Raw genomic sequence first — 11,894 nt, forward strand, 5'->3', positions numbered from 1 at the left:
AACTTCATATAAATAGCTGTAAGTTTTGATAGACGACTCAGACACACATATTTACGGCGTTATCTTATAGAATTCAATATCCATCCCCGTGCTGGGCAAACAGGTTTTGAAGCTGTTTGAGCTAAGATTTTCAAGTTATTCACATAATGAAAACCTATACTTTATTTCGGCCGAATTCCCCCATTCAAATGCATGTAAACGAAGGAAACGCACTGTCTTGACGAAATAAAGCGTTTTTGTACAACTTCATATAAATAGCTGCAAGTCTTGATAGAAGAAGCATACACACATATTTACGGCGTTATCTTATACAATTCAAGATCCCCGTGCTGGGCAAACAGGTTTTGAAGCTGTTTGAGCCAAGATTTTCAAGTTATTCACATAATGAAAACCTATACTTTGTTTCGGGCTAATTCCCCCATTCAAATGCATGTAATCGTAGGAAACGCACTGTCTTGACGAAATAAAGCGTTTTTGTACAACTTCATATAAATAGCTGTAAGTCTTGATAGAAGAAGCATACACACATATTTACGGCGTTATCTTATACAATTCAAGATCCCCGTGCTGGGTAAACAGGTTTTGAAGCTGTTTGAGCTAAGATTTTCAAGTTATTCACATAATGAAAACCTATACTTTGTTTCGGGCGAATTCCCCCATTCAAATGCATGTAAACGCACTGTCTTGAAGAAATAAAGCGTTTTTGTACAACTTCATATAAATAGCTGTAAGTTTTGATAGACGACTCAGACACACATATTTAAGGCGTTATCTTATAGAATTCAATATCCATCCCCGTGCTGGGGAAACAGGTTTTGAAGCTGTTTGAGCTAAGATTTTCAAGTTATTCACATAATGAAAACCTATACTTTGTTTCGGGCGAATTCCCCCATTCAAATGCATGTAATCGTAGGAAACGCACTGTCTTGACGAAATAAAGCGTTTTTGTACAACTTCATATAAATAGCTGCAAGTCTTGATAGAAGAAGCATACACACAAATTTGTGGCTTTCTCTTATACAATTCAAGATCCCCGTGCTGGGCAAACAGGTTTTGAAGCTGTTTGAGCTAAGATTTTCAAGTTATTCACATAATGAAAACCTATACTTTGTTTCGGCCGAATTCCCCCATTCAAATGCATGTAAACGCACTGTCTTGAAGAAATAAAGCGTTTTTGTTCAACTTCATATAAATAGCTGTAAGTTTTGATAGACGACTCAGACACACATATTTAAGGCGTTATCTTATACAATTCAATATCCATCCCCGTGCTGGGGAAACAGGTTTTGAAGCTGTTTGAGCTAAGATTTTCAAGTTATTCACATAATGAAAACCTATACTTTGTTTCGGGCGAATTCCCCCATTCAAATGCATGTAATCGTAGGAAACGCACTGTCTTGACGAAATAAAGCGTTTTTGTACAACTTCATATAAATAGCTGTAAGTTTTGAGAGAAGACTGAGACACACATATTTAAGGCGTTATCTTTTAGAATTCAATATCCATCCCCGTGCTGGGCAAACAGGTTTTGAAGCTGTTTGAGCTAAGATTTTCAAGTTATTCACATAATGAAAACCTATACTTTGTTTCGGCCGAATTCCCCCATTCAGATGCATGTAAACGCACTGTCTTGAAGAAATAAAGCGTTTTTGTACAACTTCATATAAATAGCTGTAAGTTTTGATAGACAACTCAGACACACATATTTACGGCGTTATCTTTTAGAATTCAATATCCATCCCAGTGCTGGGCAAACAGGTTTTGAAGCTGTTTGAGCTAAGATTTTCAAGTTATTCACATAATGAAAACTATACTTTGTTTCGGCCGAATTCCCCCATTCAAATGCATGTAAACGCACTGTCTTGACGAAATAAAGCGTTTTTGTACAACTTCATATAAATAGCTGTAAGTTTTGAGAGAAGACTCAGACACACATATTTACGGCGTTATCTTTTAGAATTCAATATCCATCCCCGTGCTGGGCAAACAGGTTTTGAAGCTGTTTGAGCTAAGATTTTCAAGTTATTCACATAATGAAAACCTATACTTTGTTTCGGCCGAATTCCCCCATTCAAATGCATGTAAACGCACTGTCTTGACGAAATAAAGCGTTTTTGTACAACTTCATATAAATAGCTGTAAGTTTTGAGAGAAGACTCAGACACACATATTTACGGCGTTATCTTTTAGAATTCAATATCCATCCCAGTGCTGGGCAAACAGGTTTTGAAGCTGTTTGAGCTAAGATTTTCAAGTTATTCACATAATGAAAACTATACTTTGTTTCGGACGAATTCCCCCATTCAAATGCATGTAAACGAAGGAAACGCACTGTCTTGACGAAATAAAGCGTTTTTGTACAACTTCATATAAATAGCTTTAAGTCTTGATAGAAGAAGCATACACACATATGTACGGCGTTATCTTATACAATTCAAGATCCCCATTCTGGGCAAAAAGGTTTTGAAGCTGTTTGAGCTAAGATTTTCAAGTTATTCACATAATGAAAACTATACTTTGTTTCGGCCGAATTCCCCCATTCAAATGCATGTAAACGAAGGAAACACACTGTCTTGAAGTAATAAACCGTTTTTGTACAACTTCATATAAATAGCTGTAAGTCTTGATAGAAGAAGCATACACACATATTTGTGGCTTTCTCTTATACAATTCAAGATCCCCGTGCTGGGCAAACAGGTTTTGAAGCTGTTTCAGCTAAGATTTTCAAGTTATTCACATAATGAAAACCTATACTTTGTTTCGGTCGAATTCCCCCATTCAAATGCATGTAAACGGACTGTCTTGACGAAATAAAGCGTTTTTGTACAACTTCATATAAATAGCTGTAAGTTTTGAGAGAAGACTCAGACACACATATTTACGCCGTTATCTTTTAGAATTCAATATCCATCCCCGTGCTGGGCAAACAGGTTTTGAAGCTGTTTGAGCTAAGATTTTCAAGTTATTCACATAATGAAAACCTATACTTTGTTTCGGCCGAATTCCCCCATTCAAATGCATGTAAACGAAGGAAACACACTGTCTTGAAGTAATAAACCGTTTTTGTACAACTTCATATAAATAGCTGTAAGTCTTGATAGAAGAAGCATACACACATATTTGTGGCTTTCTCTTATACAATTCAAGATCCCCGTGCTGGGCAAACAGGTTTTGAAGCTGTTTCAGCTAAGATTTTCAAGTTATTCACATAATGAAAACCTATACTTTGTTTCGGTCGAATTCCCCCATTCAAATGCATGTAAACGGACTGTCTTGACGAAATAAAGCGTTTTTGTACAACTTCATATAAATAGCTGTAAGTTTTGAGAGAAGACTCAGACACACATATTTACGCCGTTATCTTTTAGAATTCAATATCCATCCCCGTGCTGGGCAAACAGGTTTTGAAGCTGTTTGAGCTGAGATTTTCAAGTTATTCATATAATGAAAACCTATACTTTGTTTCGGCCGAATTCCCCCATTCAAATGCATGTAAACGCACTGTCTTGACGAAATAAAGCGTTTTTGTACAACTTCATATAAATAGTTGTAAGTCTTTATAGAAGAAGCATACACACATATTTGTGGCTTTCTCTTATACAATTCAAGATCCCCGTGCTGGGCAAACAGGTTTCGAAGCTGTTTGAGCTAAGATTTTCAAGTTATTCACATAATGAAAACCTATACTTTGTTTCGGGCGAATTCCCCCATTCAAATGCATGTAATCGTAGGAAACGCACTGTCTTGACGAAATAAAGCGTTTTTGTACAACTTCATATAAATAGCTGTAAGTCTTGATAGAAGAAGCATACACACATATTTGTGGCTTTCTCTTATACAATTCAAGATCCCCGTGCTGGGCAAACAGGTTTCGAAGCTGTTTGAGCTGAGATTTTCAAGTTATTCATATAATGAAAACCTATACTTTGTTTCGGCCGAATTCCCCCATTCAAATGCATGTAAACGCACTGTCTTGAAGAAATAAAGCGTTTTTGTACAACTTCATATAAATAGCTGTAAGTTTTGATAAAAGACTCAGACACACATATTTACGGCGTTATCTTTTAGAATTCAATATCCATCCCCGTGCTGGGCAAACAGGTTTTTGAAGCTGTTTAAGCTAAGATTTTCAAGTTTTTCACATAATGAAAACCTATATTTTGTTTCGGCAGAATTCCCGGATTAAAATGCATGTAATCATAGGAAACGCACTGTCTTGACGAAATAAAGGGTTTTTGTACAACTTCGTATAAATAGCTGTAAGTCTTGATAGAAGAAGCATACAATTGTAGGAAACGCACTGTCTTGACAAAATAAAGCGTTTTTGTACAACTTCATATAAATAGCTGTAAGTCTTGATAGAAGAAGCATACACACATATTTGTGGCTTTCTCTTATACAATTCAAGATCCCCGTGCTGGGCAAACAGGTTTCGAAGCTGTTTGAGCTAAGATTTTCAAGTTATTCACATAATGAAAACCTATACTTTGTTTCGGGCGAATTCCCCCATTCAAATGCATGTAATCGTAGGACACGCACTGTCTTTTTTTTTTATTTTCATGCATTTAAATGGGGGAATTCGGCCGAAACAAAGTATAGATTTTCATTATGTGAATAACTTGGAAATATTAGCTCAAACAGCTTCAAAACTTGTTTGCCCAGCACGGAAATCTTGAATTGTATAAGATAACGCCATAAATATGTGTGTCTGACTCTTCTATCAAGACTTACAGCTATTTTTATGAAGTTGTACAAAAACGCTTTATTTCGTCAAGACAGTGCGTTTCCTACGATTACATGCATTTGAATGGGGGAATTTTGCCGAAACAAAGTATAGGTTTTCATTATGTGAATAACTTGAAAATCTTAGCTCAAAACCTGTTTGCCCAACACGGGGATCTTGAATTGTATAAGATAACGCCATAAATATGTGTGTATGCTTCTTCTATGAACACTTACAGCTATTTATATGAAGTTGTACAAAAACGCTTTATTTTGTCAAGACAGTGCGTTTCCTACAATTGTATGCTTCTTCTATCAAGACTTACAGCTATTTATATGCAGTTGTACAAAAACGCTTTATTTCGTCAAGACAGTGCGTGTCCTACGATTACATGCATTTGAATGGGGGAATTCGGCCGAAACAAAGTATAGGTTTTCATTATGTGAATTACTTGGAAATCTTGGCTCAAACAGCTTCAAAACCTGTTTGCCCAGCACGGGGATCTTGAATTGTATAAGATAACGCCGTAAATATGAGTGTATGCTTCTTTTATCAAGACTTACAGCTATATTTATATGAAGTTGTACAAAAACGCTTTATTTCGTCAAGACAGTGCGTGTCCTACGATTACATTCATTTGAATGGGGGAATGCGCCCGAAACAAAGTATAGGTTTTCATTATGTGAATAACTTTAAAATCTTGGCTCAAACAGCTTCAAAACCTGTTTGCCCAGCACGGGGATCTTGAATTGTATAAGATAACGCCGTAAATATGTGTGTATGCTTCTTCTATCAACACTTACAGCTATTTTTATGAAGTTGTACAAAAACGCTTTATTTCGTCAAGACAGTGCGTTTCCTACGATTACATGCATTTGAATGGGGGAATACGCCCAAAACAAAGTATAGGTTTTCATTATGTGAATAACTTGAAAATCTTAGCTCAAAACCTGTTTGCCCAGCACTGGGATCTTGAATTGTATAAGATAACGCCGTAAATATGTGTGTATGCTTCTTCTATCAACACTTACAGCTATTTATATGAAGTTGTACAAAAACGCTTTATTTCGTCAAGACAGTGCGTTTCCTACGATTACATGCATTTGAATGGGGGAATACGCCCAAAACAAAGTATGGGTTTTCATTATGTGAATAACTTGACAATCTTAGCTCAAACAGCTTCAAAACCTGTTTGCCCAGCACGGGGATCTTGAATTGTATAAGATAACGCCGTAAATATGTGTGTATCCTTCTTCTATCAACACTTACAGCTATTTATATGAAGTTGTACAAAAACGCTTTATTTCGTCAAGACAGTGCGTGTCCTACGATTACATGCATTTGAATGGGGTAATTTTGGCGAAACAAAGTATAGGTTTTCATTATGTGAATAACTGGAAAATCTTAGCTCAAACAGCTTCAAAACCTGTTTGCCCAGCACGGGGATCTTGAATTGTATAAGATAACGCCGTAAATATGTGTGTATGCTTCTTCTATCAACACTTACAGCTATTTATATGAAGTTGTACAAAAACGCTTTATTTCATCAAGACAGTGCGTTTCTTACGATTACATGCATTTGAATGGGGGAATACGCCCAAAACAAAGTATAGGTTTTCATTATGTGAATAACTTGAAAATCTTAGCTCAAACAGCTTCAAAACCTGTTTGTCCAGCACGGGGATCTTGAATTGTATAAGATAACGCCGTAAATATGTGTGTCTGACTCTTCTATCAAGACTTACAGCTATTTTTATGAAGTTGTACAAAAACGCTTTATTTCATCAAGACAGTGCGTTTCTTACGATTACATGCATTTGAATGGGGGAATACGCCCAAAACAAAGTATAGGTTTTCATTATGTGAATAACTTGAAAATCTTGGCTCAAACAACTTCAAAACCTGTTTGCCCAGCACGTGGATCTTGAATTGTATAAGATAACGCCGTAAATATATGTGTATGCTTCTTCTATCAACACTTACAGCTATTTTTATGAAGTTGTACAAAAACGCTTTATTTCGTCAAGACAGTGCGTTTCCTACGATTACATGCATTTGAATGGGGGAATTTTGCCAAAACAAAGTGTAGGTTTTCATTATGTGAATAACTTGAAAATCTTAGCTCAAACAGCTTCAAAAACTGTTTGCCCAGCACGGGGATCTTGAATTGTATAAGATAACGCCGTAAATATGTGTGTATGCTTCTTCTATCAACACTTACACCTATTTATATGAAGTTGTACAAAAACGCTTTATTTCGTCAAGACAGTGCGTTTCCTACGATTACATGCATTTGAATGGGGGAATACGCCCAAAACAAAGTATAGGTTTTCATTATGTGAATAACTTGAAAATCTTAGCTCAAACAGCTTCAAAAACTGTTTGCCCAGCACGGGTATCTTGAATTGTATAAGATAACGCCGTAAATATGTGTGTATGCTTCTTCTATCAACACTTACACCTATTTATATGAAGTTGTACAAAAACGCTTTATTTCGTCAAGACAGTGCGTTTCCTACGATTACATGCATTTGAATGGGGGAATACGCCCAAAACAAAGTATAGGTTTTCATTATGTGAATAACTTGAAAATCTTAGCTCAAACAGCTTCAAAACCTGTTTGCCCAGCACGGGGATCTTGAATTGTATAAGATAACGCCGTAAATATGTGTGTATGCTTCTTCTATCAACACTTACAGCTATTTATATGAAGTTGTACAAAAACGCTTTATTTCGTCAAGACAGTGCGTTTCCTACGATTACATGCATTTGAATGGGGGAATACGCCCAAAACAAAGTATAGGTTTTCATTATGTGAATAACTTGACAATCTTAGCTCAAACAGCTTCAAAACCTGTTTGCCCAGCACGGGGATCTTGAATTGTATAAGATAACGCCGTAAATATGTGTGTATCCTTCTTCTATCAACACTTACAGCTATTTATATGAAGTTGTACAAAAACGCTTTATTTCGTCAAGACAGTGCGTGTCCTACGATTACATGCATTTGAATGGGGTAATTTTGGCGAAACAAAGTATAGGTTTTCATTATGTGAATAACTGGAAAATCTTAGCTCAAACAGCTTCAAAACCTGTTTGCCCAGCACGGGGATCTTGAATTGTATAAGATAACGCCGTAAATATGTGTGTATGCTTCTTCTATCAACACTTACAGCTATTTATATGAAGTTGTACAAAAACGCTTTATTTCATCAAGACAGTGCGTTTCTTACGATTACATGCATTTGAATGGGGGAATACGCCCAAAACAAAGTATGGGTTTTCATTATGTGAATAACTTGACAATCTTAGCTCAAACAGCTTCAAAACCTGTTTGCCCAGCACGGGGATCTTGAATTGTATAAGATAACGCCGTAAATATGTGTGTATCCTTCTTCTATCAACACTTACAGCTATTTATATGAAGTTGTACAAAAACGCTTTATTTCGTCAAGACAGTGCGTGTCCTACGATTACATGCATTTGAATGGGGTAATTTTGGCGAAACAAAGTATAGGTTTTCATTATGTGAATAACTGGAAAATCTTAGCTCAAACAGCTTCAAAACCTGTTTGCCCAGCACGGGGATCTTGAATTGTATAAGATAACGCCGTAAATATGTGTGTATGCTTCTTCTATCAACACTTACAGCTATTTATATGAAGTTGTACAAAAACGCTTTATTTCATCAAGACAGTGCGTTTCTTACGATTACATGCATTTGAATGGGGGAATACGCCCAAAACAAAGTATAGGTTTTCATTATGTGAATAACTTGAAAATCTTAGCTCAAACAGCTTCAAAACCTGTTTGTCCAGCACGGGGATCTTGAATTGTATAAGATAACGCCGTAAATATGTGTGTCTGACTCTTCTATCAAGACTTACAGCTATTTTTATGAAGTTGTACAAAAACGCTTTATTTCGTCAAGACAGTGCGTTTCCTACGATTACATGCATTTGAATGGGGGAATACGCCCAAAACAAAGTATAGGTTTTCATTATGTGAATAACTTGAAAATCTTGGCTCAAACAACTTCAAAACCTGTTTGCCCAGCACGTGGATCTTGAATTGTATAAGATAACGCCGTAAATATGTGTGTATGCTTCTTCTATCAACACTTACAGCTATTTATATGAAGTTGTACAAAAACGCTTTATTTCGTCAAGACAGTGCGTTTCCTACGATTACATGCATTTGAATGGGGGAATTTTGCCAAAACAAAGTATAGGTTTTCATTATGTGAATAACTTGAAAATCTTAGCTCAAACAGCTTCAAAACCTGTTTGCCCAGCACGGGGATCTTGAATTGTATAAGATAACGCCGTAAATATGTGTGTATGCTTCTTCTATCAACACTTACACCTATTTATATGAAGTTGTACAAAAACGCTTTATTTCGTCAAGACAGTGCGTTTCCTACGATTACATGCATTTGAATGGGGGAATACGCCCAAAACAAAGTATAGGTTTTCATTATGTGAATAACTTGAAAATCTTAGCTCAAACAGCTTCAAAACCTGTTTGCCCAGCACGGATATCTTGAATTGTATACGATAACGCCGTAAATATGTGTGTATGCTTCTTCTATCAAGACTTACACCTATTTATATGAAGTTGTACAAAAACGCTTTATTTCGTCAAGACAGTGCGTTTCCTACGATTACATGCATTTGAATGGGGGAATACGCCCAAAACAAAGTATAGGTTTTCATTATGTGAATAACTTGAAAATCTTAGCTCAAACAGCTTCAAAACCTGTTTGCCCAGCACGGGGATCTTGAATTGTATAAGATAACGCCGTAAATATGTGTGTATGCTTCTTCTATCAACACTTACAGCTATTTATATGAAGTTGTACAAAAACGCTTTATTTCGTCAAGACAGTGCGTTTCCTACGATTACATGCATTTGAATGGGGAATTCGGCCGAAACAAAGTATAGGTTTTCATTATGTGAATAACTTGGAAATCTTGGCACAAACAGCTTCAAAACCTGTTTGCCCAGCACGGGGATCTTGAATTGTATAAGATAACTCCGTAAATATGAGTGTATGCTTCTTTTATTAAGACTTACAGCTATTTATATGAAGTTGTACAAAAACGCTTTATTTCGTCAAGACAGTGCGTGTCCTACGATTACATGCATTTGAATGGGGAATTCGGCCGAAACAAAGTATATGTTTTCATTATGTGAATAACTTGAAAATCTTAGCTCAAACAGCTTCAAAACCTGTTTTCCCAACACGGGGATCTTGAATTGTATAAGATAACGCAATAAATATGTGTGTCTGACTCTTCTACCAAGACTTACAGCTATTTTTATGAAGTTGTACAAAAACGCTTTATTTTGTCAAGACAGTGCGTGTCCTACGATTACATGCATTTGAATGGGGGAATACGCCCAAAACAAAGTATAGGTTTTCATTATGTGAATAACTTGAAAATCTTAGCTCAAACAGCTTCAAAACCTGTTTGCCCAGCACGGAGAGATCTTGAATTGTATAAGATAACGCCGTAAATATGTGTGTATGCTTCTTCTATCAAGACTTACAGCTATTTATATGAAGTTGTACAAAAACGATTTATTTCGTCAAGACAGTGCGTGTCCTACGATTACATGCATTTGAAAGGGGGAATTTTGCCGAAACAAAGTATAGGTTTTCATTATGTGAATAACTTGAAAAACTTAGCTCAAACAGCTTCAAAACCTGTTTGCCCAGCACGGGGATCTTGAATTGTATAAGATAACGCCGTAAATATGTGTGTATGCTTCTTCTATCAACACTTACAGCTATTTATATGAAGTTGTACAAAAACGCTTTATTTCGTCAAGACAGTGCGTGTCCTACGATTACATGCATTTGAATGGGGGAATTCGGCCAAAACAAAGTATAGGTTTTCATTATGTGAATAACTTGACAATCTTAGCTCAAACAGCTTCAAAACCTGTTTGCCCAGCACGGGGATCTTGAATTGTATAAGATAACGCAATAAATATGTGTGTCTGACTCTTCTACCAAGACTTACAGCTATTTTTATGAAGTTGTACAAAAACGCTTTATTTTGTCAAGACAGTGCGTTTCCTACGATTACATCCATTTGAATGGGGGAATTTTGCCGAAACAAAGTCTAGGTTTTCATTATGTGAATAACTTGAAAATCTTGGCTCAAACAGCTTCAAAACCTGTTTTCCCAGCACGGGGATCTTGAATTGTATAAGATAACGCCATAAATATGTGTGTATGCTTCTTCTATCAACACTTACAGCTATTTATATGAAGTTGTACAAAAACGCTTTATTTCGTCAAGACAGTGCGTGTCCTAGGATTACATTCATTTGAATGGGGGAATGCGCCCAAAACAAAGTATAGGTTTTCATTATGTGAATAACTTGACAATCTTAGCTCAAAACCTGTTTGCCCAGCACTGGGATCTTGAATTGTATAAGATAACGCCCTAAATATGTGTGTATGCTTCTTCTATCAACACTTACAGCTATTTATATGAAGTTGTACAAAAACGCTTTATTTCGTCAAGACAGTGCGTGTCCTACGATTACATTCATTTGAATGGGGGAATGCGCCCGAAACAAAGTATAGGTTTTCATTATGTGAATAACTTGACAATCTTAGCTCAAACAGCTTCAAAACCTGTTTGTCCAGCACGGGGATCTTGAATTGTATAAGATAACGCCGTAAATATGAGTATATGCTTCTTTTATCAAGACTTACAGCTATTTATATGAAGTTGTACAAAAACGCTTTATTTCGTCAAGACAGTGCGTGTCCTACGATTACATGCATTTGAATGGGGGAATTCGGCCGAAACAAAGTATAGGTTTTCATTATGTGAATAACTTGACAATCTTAGCTCAAACAGCTTCAAAACCTGTTTGCCCAGCACGGGGATCTTGAATTGTATAAGATAACGCAATAAATATGTGTGTCTGACTCTTCTACCAAGACTTACAGCTATTTTTATGAAGTTGTACAAAAACGCTTTATTTCGTCAAGACAGTGCGTTTCCTACGATTACATCCATTTGAATGGGGGAATTTTGCCGAAACAAAGTCTAGGTTTTCATTATGTGAATAACTTGAAAATCTTGGCTCAAACAGCTTCAAAACCTGTTTTCCCAGCACGGGGATCTTGAATTGTATAAGATAACGC

Source organism: Neolamprologus multifasciatus, chromosome 7 (genome assembly GCF_963576455.1).
Source record: "Neolamprologus multifasciatus chromosome 7, fNeoMul1.2, whole genome shotgun sequence".
Taxonomy (NCBI): Eukaryota; Metazoa; Chordata; class Actinopteri; order Cichliformes; family Cichlidae; genus Neolamprologus; species Neolamprologus multifasciatus.